Source organism: Bacillus rossius, chromosome 1 (assembly GCF_032445375.1).
Source record: "Bacillus rossius redtenbacheri isolate Brsri chromosome 1, Brsri_v3, whole genome shotgun sequence".
NCBI classification, from domain to species: domain Eukaryota; kingdom Metazoa; phylum Arthropoda; class Insecta; order Phasmatodea; family Bacillidae; genus Bacillus; species Bacillus rossius.
In genome coordinates this window covers 264,775,508-264,794,670 of record NC_086330.1, presented here as the reverse complement: position 1 = coordinate 264,794,670, position 19,163 = coordinate 264,775,508, and the positions used below count along the sequence as shown (strand labels likewise).

General features: G+C 33.7%; 1 protein-coding gene across 2 annotated transcripts in view; it reads right to left on the bottom strand.

Annotated features, from left to right (window-relative positions):
* The window catches only part of LOC134527555 (uncharacterized), a 76,687-nt gene that overhangs the window by 23,948 nt on the left and 33,576 nt on the right, over positions 1 to 19,163 (bottom strand). The window lies entirely within an intron of this gene.

Below are 19,163 nucleotides of genomic sequence, written 5' to 3'. Positions count from 1 at the left end.
TGGGGGGGGGGGGGGGAAGAGATGCAATTTAGGGTGTATATACTCATGATTTGATTGGGGGAGTTAGGAAGGAAGCAGCAGGACCGTCAGCCGACCATGGACTGTTAAATGGCAACATAGAGAGAACGGGAGCATAGTCTGAATGGGTGTTTGGAAAGTTAAGTATAAAGTTTGTGTTTGTAATTGCCAGTGTAATTTTCTATGTTCTATTTAATGTTGTTGTTGTACTTAGTCTTTGAATGGTAGTTGTACTTTTGCTTGATGTGGCATTGTTTGAACTTAGTTTGTTGCAATGCTTTCTGTTTTCATACTTTGAGAAAACAAGTTGTAGTGGCCCATTTATTTCAATAAATTGTTTTTTCTTTAGCTCTCCAACCACCTGTGTTAGAAGTTATATTATATTTGTTATTTATTCTGGCAAGTTTATCTTTTTTGAGATTTACAGCCATAAATGTTTTGCCTTGTTGGCTTATAATAAACATTATTTTCAAGAATCTGATGTATGGAAAATTTGGCTATTATACTGTTAATTATCTATTTACCTCTAGTATGTCTTTTTGAAGAGAATAAAATAAAACAAATATAGTTAACATACTTCTCTTGTGAATTCTCTGCCACCTTGTAAAGAACTACGCATTAGGTTATTTTCCCTTTGAATTTGACTTTAAACTTGCAGGTTAGGCCCCATCTGGGCATGTCTTGTATACCTTGTAATTTTTTGGGAGAATCTTGGTAACCAGAGTTGAAGCTTGCAGTGAGAAGTGTGTTTGTTCCGATGGGATCGCCCTCACTATTTAGGTTTCATCTAACCTCTGTAAAAAATTAGGTACTGAATTCAGTTACAATGTGTGTGCATTTCCTTTGTCTGGTTTAAACAACAGTTAAAAACAAGAGGTTTTTATTAAAAAAAAACTTTTTTAATGTATGTTTAAAAATAATATTTTAATTTTTTTAATGAATGGTCTGATTACACTCTAATAGCAACAGGTGTTAATTTTTTTTAAAGATTTAAGGAACAAAAAATTATACTGTTGCGAACACAGACATAACCGTGACACGTGCCAGGTTCAGAGCTAGCTGGCGGCCATGCATGGTCACTGACGTCACGCGCTGTCCACTCACGTAAGGCATGCCAGGCATGTCTGGCCAGATTACAAGGGTCCTCGCTATCCAGCCCCCCTCTGCTCAACGTTCACCATCCCGCCTCGGGCTTATGTCACCTTTAGCAGCCTGGGAATTATGGCTTACAGAGGCTGCCGCGAGGAGTGGTGTGACTAAGCGTCGCTGTTCTGGGTGTTTCGGACATCGGGTCGGCCCGGGATGACGCGACGTCATAGCCACTCTCGTCCCTTTGAGAAGGACGCCATGGGTATACAAGCGACGAAGCCGGCCTCTGCGGGAGCTCCAAGAGTTCGGAGAGTTCCGCCAGTGAAGGGAAGTGCGACTTCGGAGAAGAGGGTGAGAGAGCCTCTTGAGAGCGGCGCAACGAGGAGCAACGGGACCGTGAGAGTGCGACTGAGTGGCGCGAGGCTGTTGTGTGTGAGGACAGGCACAAGGTAAGTGGCAAATCACTGTCTAGCCTAGCTCTAGTGAGGAGTGCAAACTGTGGAACTTGATAGAATAAACATATTCAAGTGCAAGTGATTTGTGATCAGACATTTATAAGTATAATTATTTAATAATAATTAATAAACCTGTAATATAACTTAATTGAGTTAGCCCTTACCAACTCAGTTCCCCCACATTATACTCGTAATAATATATAGAGGTGGACGGGAATGGCATTTTTACTTCGGGATGTGATTCGGTTGGTGAAAGATATTGGATGATCGGGATTGGGAGAAACAGCATTGAAATTATGTAACACATACTGGAAATAAAAACAAACATCTTATTCCCTGCTCATTTACCATAATTTACTTTTGATCATACATGATTACAAACTGCAAAAACCTTAAAACTGCTCCAATATTTCTGGAAGAAATAGAAATTAATGGCTTAAATATTAGAAACCAAGATGACGCCTTTCAGTTTCTTTGTTAAAAACTGGATTTTGTGTCATTTCGAATATGTCATTCTTGGCAACATTGTTCACTGTTGCTCTCATGAAGTTTATTTTCCAACATAACCTAACAATATGGTAATGATGTTTATGTTTATCAAAAGTACAACTATATTATTAACAATATGTTTGATCACATTTGAGTACTTTATTTAGTCTGAGTTTTTATTTTTAACAGCATTTATGAAGGAAGGTTGAATTACATTTCACAGATGTTTGTGTTTTTGTGATATCTTTTTGCTTTGTCCTGTCAATACGTGTGCAAAGTTGTGGTTTGTTACGTGACATAGATTGAGACAAAAATGTAAGAATATAATATTTTTATAATAATCAAATTTGTTTGCCGGAAATATTCACAATTAAAAAAATTGGTTTTACCAAAGTATTATCCCGAGGAGAAGAATTATTTTCCAGAAGTTCAGGAATGGTGTCTTTCTAAACTTTCATCCCAAGTTTTGGGATTCCGTTTACCTCCAATTATATACTAATCAAGATCTTATAATTTTAATTATCTGAATATGTTGTAAATTAAACCCAGCTGTAAAATTAAATTAATTAGTTATTTGTAGACACGGGTGTAAAAAAAATGGAAATAAAAAAATTTATTATTAAAAAATATTCCTATTCAGTGGGCAATCCCAGACATTACTGTAAATGGGTGATTCTACAAATATGGGAATATTCATGTCTTAAAGTAATTTAAGCCTCCATTACACATTGTTATAATATTGGTTTTCCCCCACAGTTAGGTTTTAGTTTATACTGACTTTTTCAAAAATTTAATTCTCCAAAAAATATTTATTTATTAAAAAAAATTAATTTAAATTCCTAAAATGTCATTCACATGTCCTGTCCCATTCACATAATTTTTCACATTCTCACAGATTTCTACTGGAAATTATCTGTTTTCTGTTAATAATATTATTTATTTTCATCTAAAATGATGCTATAAAGAAAATATTAACTAAACAAACTATGAAAGGGCAAAAAACTATTTTAAAATTAATATAGTGATTGTCCTAGGGATTTTTGGTCATTAACATGTCTGAAAAGAAGATTTTTTTTTACTAAGAAAGGAAATTTGTTGTGTCTGGTTACATTGCCTGAAAACCAACATGGATGTCTCTTCTTAACTAGCGCAAGTTGTTGCTAACTGTATTTCAAGAACTGTGTGTTTAACTACCAACTTTAATCCATTTTGAAGGTGAGAGATTTTATTTACTATCATTAACATGGTTTATTTTAATAGCTAAATATGAAATATAACTGAATTTGGATAATACTTCTGGGTAAACCTTCCAGTTGAAGGCATTTGGCCAAATATTTACATAGTTGCCTTATAAACTGGCTTGTGTAGAAGCATTAAACAACCATTTTGTCATTCACATGGCTGGTTTGCTATGTCATCCACATGCCTCAAATTTGGGCATGTGAATGACTTATAAGCTATGCGAATGACATTTTCACAATTGTAGCCTACTATTATGTACTATAAAGTGTAAAAATGGCTTTGTGTGTGTGTGCATGTGTTGGTGAGTCAAGGATGTAATGCCTTATTTCAGTTTTATATCAATTTTAAGATTTTATGTGTACAGTGTATATAAAATTAAAAGTGAACAGTATTTTAATTTACAAATAATGAGTAAACCTTCCTCTTATGACAACTGATTACAAATGCCATTTGATTTACCTGTGCAAATAAAAATAATTTTGTTCATTGTTAATCATAAAAAAAATTTGTAATCAATTCTTACTTGTTCTATCACTCATGTACTTAATATTGGATGCAATACACTGAACTAAACTTTTTTTCAGGACGTGGAAAACATGCCTAAAAAAAAGCTCACAGAAAATGAAAAAAAAAAAAAAAAAAAAATTGAAAGAAAGGGAGAGAAGAAAGAAGTTGAGGGAAGCTCCACAAAAAATGAACAACATAAATTAAAAGAGAAGCAGGGGTACATAAAAAATAAAGAAAAATGTGTAGGTAAATTAGTAAAGGACATGTCTCATAGAGAGCTGAGGAACAAATGCAAAAACTGGAAAAGCAACAGCTGCATACAGAAAGAAAAAGCAAGGTTTGCAAGAAATTTTTCAAGATTCACCTCCAGAAAGTGATTGAGACACTGTCTCTCACCATTCAAGAGAAGAAAGTTTGCAGATATGTAGATCATGAAGTGCCACAAAATATTGAACTTGGCAGTAGCACCAGATGTTCTGAAAAAATACTTTTGTTAACTACACCCAAGAGAAGGAATTTTGTGCATGATCAAACCACCTATTCCAGCATCATCAACCAAATTCAAAGTGCCTGAAAAATCAAAAATTGATAAACTCTGTAGTGAAGTACTGTGAAGACCCTAAGTGTTAAACTAAATTTAAAATTTGTGAAAGTGTAAAAAACTTATGCTAAATTTCAAAGTAATCCTAGCAGGAGTTTGTTTCAGAGTATAATTAAAACATTTTATATTAATCAATCAAATTGCATTTAATTTTGTATTTTCTGTATATCTGATCATTCACATGCTCATGAATGTCATTAACATGCCCACATGTCATTTACATGGTTGTGAAAGTATACAAAAATGAAAACAAAAACATATAAAAATATTTAAGCTTTGCTGATATCATGCCATAATTATGTACCTCTTAAAGTATTAAAATTATTTTTTTGGAAATTTTAAAACGTATTTGACATTTTGATTTTTAGGTATACAGAAATATCCTATAATTGTAGAATCACCCAAATACTTCAATTGTAGGAAACATCTATTCTATGAAGAATCCTCTTTATTTGGGGAAATACCCTATCTGTGGTTAAGTACCAGTCAGATGTGCAGATTAGCTGGACCTGAGTTCTTTGATATTATAACTTTTTGGTTCAACATGAGAGGCAGAAAGCAGGTTGTTGTATGGATTTCATAGAACGTGCTGAGAACCAAAATAACTAATGTAATAAAAACAGCTGATTTAAACAATAAAAATGGTTTAAACCAAAAAAACACCTGTTTGGTTTAAAAAAACTGATTATTGTTTCAACCCTGCTCTATAAGTAATAAACACGGGAACATTTGATAAGACCATGCATTTTTCTTCTATCACAGTTTCAGTGTTGCAATTTCCCAAGCACAGCTATCAGTAAAACCTTTTTATTCACACAATAAAATACACGTAAAGCAAATGCGAGAAAGTTCACATCAAACACTAAACTCTACAAATAAGTAACATACGTATACAGTAATGAGCTAATTATCCATCAAATAGTTTATTAAGAAAATACACAGATCTAAAAACTACTTTACTTAAAAAAACTTTAGTTAGTAACAGAATTTATACCTATGTTTATGCTTGGACACTTGAATCTCTACAAGGGTAAATTTGTTTCCATAGCACACACAATAAGCTGAACTGTTTTTTTTAAATGGGGTTTTACAAAAATTGTCTTTCTATTTGTGCAGCCAACTGCCAACTGGCTATATGTGCAAGGTTTATTGTATGAAATGGTAAACACACATAATATTTCCGAAGTGTCATAAAGTTTCTCTGTTTCCATAGTACATAAATAACACTTCGATTCCGTAACTGGATGTTTAAATCAGTAACAATAGCGAAAAATTCATAGGACTTGGCAGCACTGCAGATTACTTAAGTTTTGTTACACATGCACACAATGCAACCAATTTACCAGAAAATAAATATATTTCCAGTAAGCCATGCAGGAATCCAACTATGTAATATCATGTTCCAATAAATTATAAACTAAAATTAACATCTTTAAGTAGGCACATTGACGTTAAGTAAATTCTCTGATAGGTGCATATATAGCAGTATTAATATTGCAGTGTTTAACAAGTAATACCGCAAATGCCAGAATTGTCATGAAAATAATATGATTTAAATTGTACATAAAAGAAGAATGTGTGTATGGCAGACCTGGCATTTTTTATGATTTTGTGCGTTTTCACGATGTTTGAAGAGCACAATGGATCGGCGGAAAAATAGCCAAATATTTTCCCATTAAAATTACGGCCATGTAAATATTTACATTTTACGCCGCTCTGTTAACAGAGCTGTCAGATGGTGAACAACCACCATTACGTGTGAAACCAGACACTTCCATGCTTTATATCAACAGACCAAAAACATTTACCCAAAGGTATCATTTCACTCAAGCACTGAAGTACAGCAATAGCTATGGTCATTAAATACAGTATATGCTCGTGTATAGCGCGCCCTTTTTTCCCCTCAAGTAAAGGAAAAAATCAAGGATGCGCGCTATACACGGAAAAAAAAAAGTTAGTGAGGGGGAGGCAGGGAGGAGGAGTGGTAGTCGTTAACTGCCGGGTGATGGGTGACGTTTCTGGCCAGCCCCCACAAGCACAAGCAACGAGGCATCTCTTTCACACAAACACACACACACAGACTCACGACCTGGTCTCTCGCACGCACATGCTCACACACACATACGCGCCTTGTTTATTTTTAGATCTCCCCCCTCTACAAAAAGCCAGCATAGGAGCTAGTAAAAAAAAAGAGAGAGAATGTTGTTGTCACCAGTCCCCAGCCCACTTCCTTCGCTTCCACATCCCAGCAGCTATCTGTGAGTCATCTAGTCCTCCGCGCCAGCTTAGCAACAGTAAAGGGAGTGGTGGTGTTTAGTCCTGTCAACTGTCAAGGTTACTTGATGGTCATAGTCCCGTTCCCGCCTGCCTCCCTCCCGCCTCGTACCAGTTGTGACGATACAGCGCTTCATTGTCTTCCGTCCACACAGCAGAGTTTAGCTTGCTTGTGTCATTTCAGATGGTACAGTATGCCACAAAAGTTTCGCTTTCAGGTGGACGAGTATTTAATTTAAGTATTTTCCTGACATATCACCACACATCAATGTAAATAATCATTTGTTTCATAAGTAATTACTTAACAGGTACCACAAAATGTTAGTAAAATTTATTTATGGGAAAAAATATTATAAATTTTTTTCCTTTGGAATTTGTTGCAAAAATCGTGGTGCGCACTATACACGAGGGCGTGCTATACACAAGTAAATATGGTAGTAATTGAAAATTGTATACCTGAACTATATTATTAAGGTAACGGAAATAGCACAAACATAAGATAAACTACGCTGCATTTTGTCAATTAGCATAACTACTCGATCATTTCTAAACATTGCAGAAAAAAACATAACTTTTTTAAAAGGTGTCTGTTATACTAACATATTTTATTAAAAACATAGGAAGGATTAATTTAACAGAGAATTAGACAGATGCAAACTTACGTGTGTGGTTTTTGAGGTTATTTGTCTCTATTTTATATCAGGTGTATAAACTATGCACTTATTTTATAATTTTATAACCACACATGTAATTTTTTTTTAATACATAGGCCTATGTAATTTTTTAAAATAAATGTGTGATTTTTTTTAATAACATGTGGTGAAGTTTAGTGTGGGACTGGGATTTGAGATTCGATGACAAACACCGAGGATTCGAACAACGATTCGGATTCGACCAAAATGTGGATTCGTCCCATTCTTAATTTTATATGTACACTTAATTTTACACTCATTAATAAACAGTTATAAATAAAAACTCAGATAAGATAAAGTACCTACTAAATGTGATCAAACTTATTTTAAATTAATTTATTTTTACTTTTGACGAACGTAAATATATTTACTGCATCGCTAGGTTATGTTTGAAAATGAACTTCATGAGAAAAGGCAATTAACAATGTTTCCAAATGTGAGACATTCGAAATGATACAATCTCCGTTTTTAGCAAATAAATTGAAAGATGCCATCCTGGTTCCAAATGTGCAGGCCATAATTTTCTGTTCGATTTTTCGAAACATCACAGCGGTTTTAAGTTTTTTGCAGTTGGTCATCATGTATGATCAAAACTAAATTACGGAAAATGAAAATGTTACTCAAGTAGACATGATAATTGTTAACCACAAATTTTATAAAATAAAAACTTCTGGTTTCTAAATTTGGCATTCCAGGCAGTAGTGGCACAGGATCCAGGTATGACTTCGGCATCTATTTGGAAACCTTTCAAGAAATTACCTGATAACAGGCTGCAATGTATTTTTTTCCTTCTGTCCTGAAAACCGAATATTGTTTAACAACAGGAATGCACAGGCATATAATACATCCTAAAACCAATAATTAGTTAGTCATTCTTTAAGGAAAAACCAACAACGGCGATTGCCAGAGAACGTGTTTCCTCTAGTGTTGCTAATATTGTCTATAACAAAATAACAAGCGAACATGTTAAAGAATTAGTATTTTTTACAAAAAATTTGAAGTAGAATAGGGCATAAGATGTTTGTTATAATTTATTTTATGTGTTACTTATTAATTGTCCTTATTTGTCAATATTTTTTTGTGAACTCGAAATCGTTTGGACTACTAATGTGGATGTTTTATGATTTTATGAGAGTCTTATACATATGCAAATTTAAATAGTAAATATTTTTTTTTCAAGTTAACTGACATAATTTCAATGCTGTTGCTTCCAATACCAATCCCAAAAATGCAATATCTTTCCCGACCAAATCTCGTCCCGAAGTAAAAATGCCATTCCTGTCCTCTAAGAAAAACATGAATTTTTTTTCGGATTTCAGTAAACAAATTTACATTTTTTTTAAAGAAATATTTCTTTAAAAAAGCATAGTAAATAAATTCAATTTCTACTACAGAAAATGAATATGATAACTGAATTTTTCAGTGTCAAAATGTAGGAAATTTTATTCTTTCTTTCCTATTATCATTTTTTTGGAAAACTACTCTCCATTCTAGTTTATTGAGACACTGAATACCAAAACTTCCTATCACAAGTCATGCATGCCAAAATAATTACAAGAGATATTTAGTACTATTGATGTTTTTAACAAACATTTATTTACATAAAATTTTGCACTTAGTAGATATTTAATTTTTGATTTGCTTCCAAACTTGAGTCAAACTCAATATCCCTGATTAGTAGTAGGCCTGTGTGAATATTGGAATTTTTGAATATCAATATGAAAATAAACTATTCGTATTCAATTTGACCTTGAATACTAACACTTCGAAATAACGAAAATTTGTTTGCTTAAAGAATGTACTTTGTATTTTAACAGACATTTTAAATCATTACTAATTTTTATATAATTGTTCACAAATAAGTCTTTTTACTGGATTTTTGCCTGTTTTGGCCTACGTTTTCAGATATTTCTAAATAAGTTTAATTTTGTCAAGTAATTTGTATTATGATTGCTGTTACCTAATGTTCTAGAAGAATGGACTTGGTGTGGGATGTATTAGAAAAAGGCAGGTATATGAGACCTGTGTGTGCGAGAAACGGTGATTCCCCACCAAAAGAGAGACAGAAACGATATCTCGTCACTGCGTGGGAACTGGAGGAGAACTACTCTCCCACAGTGTTGGAGAGAGAAGGAGAAAGTGAATTCCCTGTTTCTGTGTGTGGAAATGGTTTTCAGTGTATATGTTCTGTGTTCTGATTGGCTTGTAATTGTTAGTGTGAATGAAGAGTGTATGTGATTGGTCGGTGAGGTCATGTGACTGCCCTTCCTGCGTGGAGGAACCAGTGCCATGATTTCACCAGTCGTCTGTCGATCGCTGCACCAGGAGGGCGCGTTCTGTGGCTTCTCACGAAATATGTAGTAATTGGGATAGAAAATTTAACGTTGGTTGTCAGAGCCATGCCGAGTTTTAAGTTAACCTAACATTTTTATTTCCATTCAGCCATTTAATTAGAAATTGTGACCATCTTCATCGGCATTTTGGATCGTGGCGACTGTGTTTCGCCAGGTGCGGCCAGGTTTGGGACCTCAGTAGTAGTGTACTTCAAGTAACTTTTTACTGAAGGACTTAATTTACGTTTGTTTTTTTTTTTTTTTGCTTAATTTTCATAGCTCGAGCTGCGAACCATTCTCGACAGGCGGATGTACGAGTTAAATGAGTGAGAACAATTTTGAAAGTGATTGGATTCGTCTGTGCATTCTATTTTGAAAAATTAAACAAAAACTACAATTGGCGCTTAAGGGCGCCGTCTGGACGATGGAAGGAAGCCACTGTAGACATTTTCCTCTATATCTCTCCTTTAGAAAGTACTTGAGATTTTCAATTTTTGTTTGGACAGGAAAGGAATAAAAAGAACATTCGACGTCGGACTGGTGGATTTAAGTTGTCTCATACCCACCTTAACACTTTTGCGACCCCGCCAATATCACGAAAATGGCTCTTTTCAACCTATTTTTTTGTGCAGTAAAAATCGTCAGAATTTAAGGAACTCACCAGTCAGACGCGCCATAGACCTTCTTGCATTGATTCCTGCATTGAAACAGGCATGTCACCGCGGAAAATCTTCTGAGGCACTAATAAAGGTAAACGTATGCACGGGCGAAACTACTAGCCACCTCGTGGCGCCCTCTGTAGCTGTACCGGCAGCCGGCTGCTATCTCTCCCGCGGAGGCGCGGCGTGATGACGGGGGAGGGGGGGGGGAAGCCTTGCCTGCTCAGGGCGATAGTGGCCCTTCTCCTCTTTCCCCTGTCGACCATTGTTATCATATCAATTACGTCTCTTCTAAAAAATGCTTGCATGAAGCTAAAACTGCAGGGGACCAAAATACACGCTCCTAGCATTCAGTACCTACCTGTGTCCGCGAAGTGAGTTAATGATAATACATTATAAATAATTTGTGCAGTAGCACATATAATGTTATATATTTACATTCATTAATTCGTGTGCATGTAGAAGAGATGAATATGGATATAAGTAGCACGAAGAAAGAGTACAGGAGATGGAATAAAGGTCGACTGCATCTCTCCGCAAGCCGCAAGAAAAACAGATGGAGTAAAGGAAGGAAGAAAATATCAGTAAATGGGAGGTAAGAAATAATCTGATCCCTTAAACTGATTTTTTTATTTATTTACTTTTCATAAGAGACCAACTACTAAACAAGTGTTACTATTCTCGGCTTTTCTGTCTTCTTTCTTTGCGTTTACGTATGAACATCAAGACACCAACCAATATCTATACGCGAGTTTGTGAAAGAATTTAACCAGACAAAATAAATACATTTTACACATATAGAAGCTGGATTAACATAGCCCTGACAACGCGACCGCGGCGCAGCGACTCAAACCCATATAATATTTTCAACAGCCAACATAATTCAACATCATTACACGTCACCGCATCTCCGACCAGGCAACAAGAATAGAATCAATAGAATTTTTTTTTGTTTATGTTGGACTGACTGGAACGGTATGAAAAACATAATACAACAATACAAAATAAAATTACGCGTAGGTAAAGTTTAGTATAAAAATTAGTTGTCTGTAAAGTAGGTTTACGGATGATAGTTTAACGTGACGTCATTACAAAACCGTAATTAAATGATTGCATACTTTTATGAATAAAATTGAATCATTTTAATTTTAATAATAAAAAATAAATACTTGAAATTATACTAGTAATCAGATTTTTAAAATGCAAGAATAATTAACCTTTACTGCCGAAATTGTTGTTGTAATAAGCAATGAAAACCATATTAATTTTTGTTTAAATATAATTATTAACAAGTTTTCTGATAAATAAACTATAATCAAATATCTTACATACTGCACTCGCAGACAGATGCTACCTTTTTTTAAATAATAAAAAATTAATACTTGAAATTATACTAGTAATCAGATTTTTAAAATGCAAAAATAATTAACCTTTATTGCCGAAATTGTTGTTGTAATGAGCAATGAAAACCAGAGATTAAAATCCGTCGAGAATATTTTTGTTTTTATATCTTCCAGTGCTCAAAATTATATGCAATTGTGGCCCCGGGCACGTAATTTTATTTATAATTCATTAATAATAACGCCCCTCGCGATAAACAAAGGAAAATATGTATTAAGTAATGCCTGGTTCCCGGTTCGCGTCCGTCACCGTAGATGGAAGCACGGTAGGGGAATAATATTATTTCGTTTTTATAACACGATTTTATAGCAAATACGCATCCCAAATGCACCAAACTTATTTACAATGTGTTAAAATATTTTTTAAAACATTGTGCAAAAGATTCCGGGTGTATTTTGAATTATTATGTGTAACTGTAAAACACCATTGTTCGTTAAAAACGTATTTGAATATTCAACATTACTTTTAAATAACCGTACCGATTTTGCTGAAAATCGGTGGACGATCGTTAAATTACATAATATTAATAATTCAAATGACGAAAACATGATTGAAAAGTCAAATCGATGGTTGTTCCAATCGAGTGGAAGAGAGATGCCACGCATGCGTACAATGAGCATAACAGGACACATCCGTAGTGGGACAATGTGCGTTACGGGACACTTTTTCGTGCGTGCAGCCGGCGTTATTCGATTTATTAGACGTCACGTCAAAAATATAACTAGGCATATTTCGAGGATTCATTATTGTGTGTGTGTGTGTGTATATATATATATATAAAAGTGGATAACATAGTAACGGAATTCATTTCTGTACAAAAAATTAATAAGAAAAGTGAATAATAAGACCGAAATATGAAATTAATACTAAGTGTTGATAAAAAAATATGATTTTGTTTTTTGTTTTTCTGACAGCCACACTCAACGCCACAGAAATGGATGAATACCAACGGGGTATCAAACCTTTGGGTAGAACGTTGAGACATTGTTAATCCAACATAACACACAAGTAAGATCGATCAATCCACCTGAAAGCTGATAATTGAATAACAAACGACGATGAAAATTTATTGAATACAGAAATTGTTTACAGATAAGTTTCCTGACCTGTTGTAATTGTCTTATGAATGTAAAGAAGAATTTCCCATTTTTCCTAAAGAACGACTAAAAATTTCTCTATTTTGAGGGAAGAAATCCCTTTTAGAGGGAAATTTACCCCTTTTCCTCAAAAATTTCCAAAGGGTCCATATTCCTCACAGCAGAGCAATTTTTCTCAGAAGTCCCATCAGTGGTCATGACCTTGACCGCAAACTTGAACATTTTTAACTTTTAAAAAAAAAATATAGGCATTATTTATTTATTTCCAATATTTCACAACTATTGATCGAGGGTCGCAGTTCATTTCCGGCGCGAGTAAAAACATAATTTGTGTACAAAAAACAATTATAAAATATTTACTTGATTATAGTTTTAAGATAAATTTTAATAAAAATACGCATTTACATTCTTGGTTCGAACCTGGTGAGGGAAAAAATAAATTGCTAAAAACCACTAGAAGACTTTCATACTCTGTTAGTTTACTTTTGAAGAATAGCCTACATGTTAGATTTCCTTATTGTTCTTTCAGTTATTCCTTCATCAATTTAATTGTGATTACAAAAAGAAATCGTTAGTTTTATTACAAATGTGACTCTTACGATTTTTCAAAGGAGAGAAATTTTACACAGAATATTTTTCCATGTTTTTACATTTTGTTAACAAATTCTATAAGTTCAAATGATCAGAGAAAACTGGTTGTTTATAAGGTAAAATTAAACACGTTAGCACGATATTATTATACTGTAAGTTAGGACCCATTAAAATATAAAGTAAAGCTTTCATCCGTGTGTAGTCGAGTGACCTTCAGAATATGCTTCTACTAAGTGATTACTGAGCTTGCCCGCAATAGTTTAGCATAATACCTTAGGCCTATGTGTATCATCAAGTAGATTTGTAAAATTACAAACAGTATCTCGTCATTCGTCAGAAAATCATTCCAGATTTACTGATGAAAGGTGCTGTTATTTGGCCTCAATTTCTTAAAGTTAATTTAAGAATGCAAAATATTTTTTAAGGATAGAGCATGTAATTTCAAGTCCAAGTTGCATTTTTAGAATTGACATAGTTGGTCTTATTTTCAGGACACAATTTGTACCACCTGAAATATATTTTACTCACACTACTACAGCAAACCTCTCTGAAACAAGGTAGGCCTGCATTTTTGTGATTCATAGACATGTGTATAAAAATAATAAATAAATACACTGAACAATTAATTTTATTTCAGAAATAGAAATAGCAATGAATCAGAAGCTGAAAGTAATCGAGGAACATTCAAGAGAGAAGCAAACTATGGTTCTGTAGTTGTTCCAGATTCAAGAGATCTTGTTGAAGGGTGAGAAACTAAATCAACACTACAAATTAAAATAATTTTCAATATTTTATTAATTATACTTATATTGGCATGTAGAACTGTCAACACACAGCATTTTATGAAAACGCAGTCTTATGTCAGAAGTTGGCAAGAGGTAGCAAGAAATTTCGTTTAGGATATCTGGGCGAGTTGGTATTTTATGAATCCATTCAGCAAGTGTGTAACATTATTTAGTTATATATAAATATATGTATTTTATTCCATACGTCGTCATAGATACAACAAAATGGAATCAATTTTATATGAAACGGTACCTACTTCAATTTTCAAGTGTTAGCATATGGTATTTAAAGAAGAGAAATTCTTAACAAGTTTAATAGTATTGTATTACTTTTCTAAACGTAATTATGTATTGAAATGTTACTTTTGGAAATAATTTAATGGCATACATATCTTAGCCTTTTAATTAAGTTATTAATTTTATTTTCAGAGAAAACTTAGTTTCTCTTACAATGCTTCAACCAGTACCACCTGACGACAAAATTGCTCCAGAGAGTTCGTCAACACACCACCCAGACATAGGCCTATCACCCAATAGGTATGACTATCTTGTCATTTAGCTCGTTAAATTACTGCACAATTTTCTTACTAGTAATTTAATGAGGTATGATTGTACTCTTTAACAGGTCGTTCATTTACTTTTCAGAGTTCCAGTCATTTCTGATCAAAGTGACTGTCACAAAAAAGTTAAACAAGATAATATTATCATACAAACACAAGCAAGTTCTTCATCTTGGAAGAACAATAATGAAATACCCTCAAGAAATCTCTGTGAGCTCTATGGCAGTGATTATTCTGATGTAAGTGGTATTGAACCTCTTGACCAAATTTCTGTTGAAAATGATAAATTACAAATGAATTATGATTATTTTCCCAGTTATTTTGTAAAAGAACATTCTCTGACTGGGCGAAGAATATTTGATGTCAACCATTTATTTAATGAAATAAGAAGAATGAGCAGGCATAACAAGGCATTAGATTGTTCGTTTGAAAATATGAAATTGATTAACGAAGAAAGAAAAGGTATGGAGAGTGTGTATCATTTCCAGTGCTCCATGTGTGGTGTGAAAGATAAATTAGTCTCGGACAATCCAAACAAGAAGTGTATGGACATTAACAATGCTTGGGTCAGCAGTATGCTACTAACAGGGTAATCTTTTACCTAAATGAAAGAAATTACATCATCGCTAGACATGCCTTGCTGTTCTAAAGATAAATATTACAAATGTGAAAGGCAACTACAGTCTGTTATACATGACGTGCATGGCTTAAAATGGAAGAAGCAGCGAAAGAAGAAGCTCGCCTAGCAGTGGCTGCAGGCTCCGTAGATGCAGAAGGGATTCCCCTTATTACTGTAATAACTGATGGAGCTTGGTGTAAACGATCATATGGAAATTACAATGCAATGTCGGAAGTGGTAAGTCTTTTGCATTATCAATCATTTATACTGTTTGCATATCATCAATAGTTAATGCACTAAATATTTGACTGTGTGTATATATTTTTTCCAGGCTTGCATCATTGGTGCTCTAACAAACAAAGTAATTTTCATTAGTGTTAGAAATTCATACTGCTGCATCTGTACCCGTGCGGAGTCAAAGGATATACCTGTCAGTGATCACGTTTGCTATAAAAACTGGAACAAATCTGCTACAGCAATGGAATCAGATATAATTGTTGAGGGGTTTAAGTGCAGTGTTGCAATGCATGGCGTTAAATATCACCAGCTGATCGGTATGAACCTACAAGAAACACGTTTTGATTATTTTTTTGTTAACACATTTTCCTTTCAGATATTTTATTTTAAATTTGTGTGTGTCTATATTTAACTATAGTCACTAAATACATCTTTAAAAGTAAATAAAAAAAAAAACTTTTGGTAGTTATTGAAAGAGTTATAATACATAATGTATTTGTATTTTAGGAGATGGTGATAGCAGCGTAATGCGCCAGCTGGAGAAAGCGAAACCTTACGGACAACGTTCGTAATACAAAAAATAGAGTGTGTAAATCACATTCTCAGGAATTACCTCAGACGATTACGCGATATTGCTACGAAGACTAAAAATACACGTGGAAATGTTCCCATAGTGATTAGGAAAGCATTGTCAAACAGGCTAATACGTCTTCGTTATGCCATCACGTGTGCAATTAAATACAGAAAAAGTCAGAGAGGAATAACTGAACAAGAACGTGTAAAGGAATTACGGAGTGATATTCACAATGGACCATTTCATGTATTCGGGGACCATTGAAAGTGCAGTGAACGAGAATACTATTGTGATGGTTCTAGAAGCACAGAAGAGAATATAGTTCCAAGTATGAAAAGTATGGGCATGTGGGATGAAATAATGTCAGCAAATAATCTGGTAGTTCATCATGCAGAAAGTCTCTTGAAAAACATGACAACAAATAGAGCTGAGTCTTTTAATAATACAGTTGCAAAGTTTGTTAGTGGTAAAAGAGTCAACTTTTCTCTCCGTGGTGGATTCCTTACCAGAAGTGAACTTTCCGTGATTTCGTGCAATGCAGATGGTAACGAACAAGCCGAAATTCACAAAAAATTCACAAATCACAGTCCTGGTGAATATTCAAAAAAATATTTAAAAGCAAAAAAAAAATTCTGCTGAAAAAAGAAAAAAGAGGCGCTTGGAAAACCCCACAAAGAAGACTAAAAAAAAAATTAACTTTTCAGAAGACTCACATTATGACAATGTTTCTCAGATACCAGACATGAATCCTGAAGAATACGAAAAGAAAAAAGAAGAATTTTTGAGAGGACTGCAGTGTGACAGCAAAAAAATTCAGGATATCCAGTCATCAACCACTGGACAAAGGCACTGTATCTTGTGGAAATGTGAAAGAGCAAAGCGTCTGACGGCTTCAAATTTCGGAAAAATATGTCGAATGAGAGAAACAACACCGCACTCTAAAACAGTTCAATCTATTTTATATTCTACCTTCTCTGGAAACAAAGCAACTAAATATGGAATTGAGAACGAACCTCATGCAGTCACTCAGCTGGAACAGGAGCTGGGCTTAGTCATAATTCCTTCAGGACTTTTCATTGACGAAAATATACCATTTCTAGCAGCATCGCCTGATGGGCTCATTGGTAGTGATGGCATCATTGAAATCAAATGTCCTGCAACTGCCAAGACTATGCTTCCTGAAACGGCCATTCTGGAGAAAAAAAAATTAATTTTTGTGAACTGAAGGATGGAAAAATGCAATTCAAGATCGGTCATATGTACATGTACCAAATTCAGGAACAACTCCATATTACAGGTCGCCAATTCTGCCTTTTTGTCGTTTGGACTCCAAAAGGAACGCTTTTTCAGAAAATCACAAAAGATGACTATTTATGGAAAAGTTTAATGGAAGAAAAACTTATACAGTTCTACATGAATTCATTACTACCAGAGTTGGTGGACCCAAGATACACCCGTAATCTTCCCATAAGAGAGAACCTAAGTAAAAAATAGGTAGCAATTTTGTTCAGTATCGTCTGTGGACTATGTAAGAACAATATTAAAAATTATAGCATAAGTATATTTATAAATAAAATACATAAATAAATTTAAGAAGGAAACAAAAACAATATGGAATTTCTTTCCATAACGGTGACAGTGAGTTAACACATTCATAAGCAGAGGGATTGTAATGGGTTAAAAGGATTTATGATATTTACAAACAAGTTTTTGAAGATTTTATCAAGCTCGCTACTCAATCTTACATTTTATTTGTCAGAACCACACTAACGTGTCATGATGTAGTCCTTCAATTATGATATTTAGAATACACGGCGGTTTAATTTCAACTTAAATATTGGGTTTTACAATGTACTTTTTATAGGACTAGTATTTATACAGGTAATATGCCAAGTGCCATTCTGATTGGGAAATGATGTTTAACAAGAAAACCAGTTTAAATGTGCTCGTGCATATGTGTGTGGTGAGTTTGAGAAAACTGAATGCAGAAGGTGATTTCAAACAGAACATGTAAAATTGGTATCTGCATAAATAAGAAAGTAAAGGTGTGGACATTGTAGGAAAAGAATGTTTATTTTTGGATTGTATGTAAATACATTCAAAAACTTAATTAATCTTTAACACAGTTCTATATTTAAAAACAATTTTATATTGTGGGTTATCTCTATGCATTATTTTCTTCTTCTATTTTGGTTGTTTTGTGGATTCTTAGGTATATTTCGAAGAAAGACTTCCTATTGTTATTGAAGCCGTTTCCAAAGTGCGACTGCAGGAAAATTTTAAGATGATTTTTCGTTTAATGTTCAATAGATACCGAAGCCATCGTGAAATCAAACGTTTGTGTGTAAATACATATACAATTTATGGACACGAAACTGCCTTAATTGTGCACAAAACATTTCCAAACTGATAAATAAAATATAGTAATAACATTTTGGTCTAATTCTTTAATAGGCAAAGGGATAAAATGGGAAAGGTTTTGATTAACTTAACAATCGCTTTAAATCCCATAGTATGACAAAAATTGCATTGATGGTTGCATCGTTTGAACCTATAATAACTCGTAGGAGTAATACCACAAACCTTTGAATACATTTTTTGATACGACCAACCATAAATTCAAGGGTCGGAAAAAACATGAGTTTGAGGACAGAAAAGTTCGTAACTTCCTTAGTAGACACATCATCAAATCTGTTAGTATTGTTTGTAAATGTTATAATTTTTAACACAATTTTTTGTCTGAAACAATTTTTGATAAGCCAAACGATTGCTCAAGGGGTTGTAAATAGCAAGGGTAGAAATATAAAAAAACTCAATTCCCATACCATGTACAATGTTAAATACATTCTTATTTATGGTAAAACCCTTGAAAATGAATTATATAACAGTTAAATGTATATTTTTATTTTTTATCCAAAACTTTGGTCCAAAACAATTTTT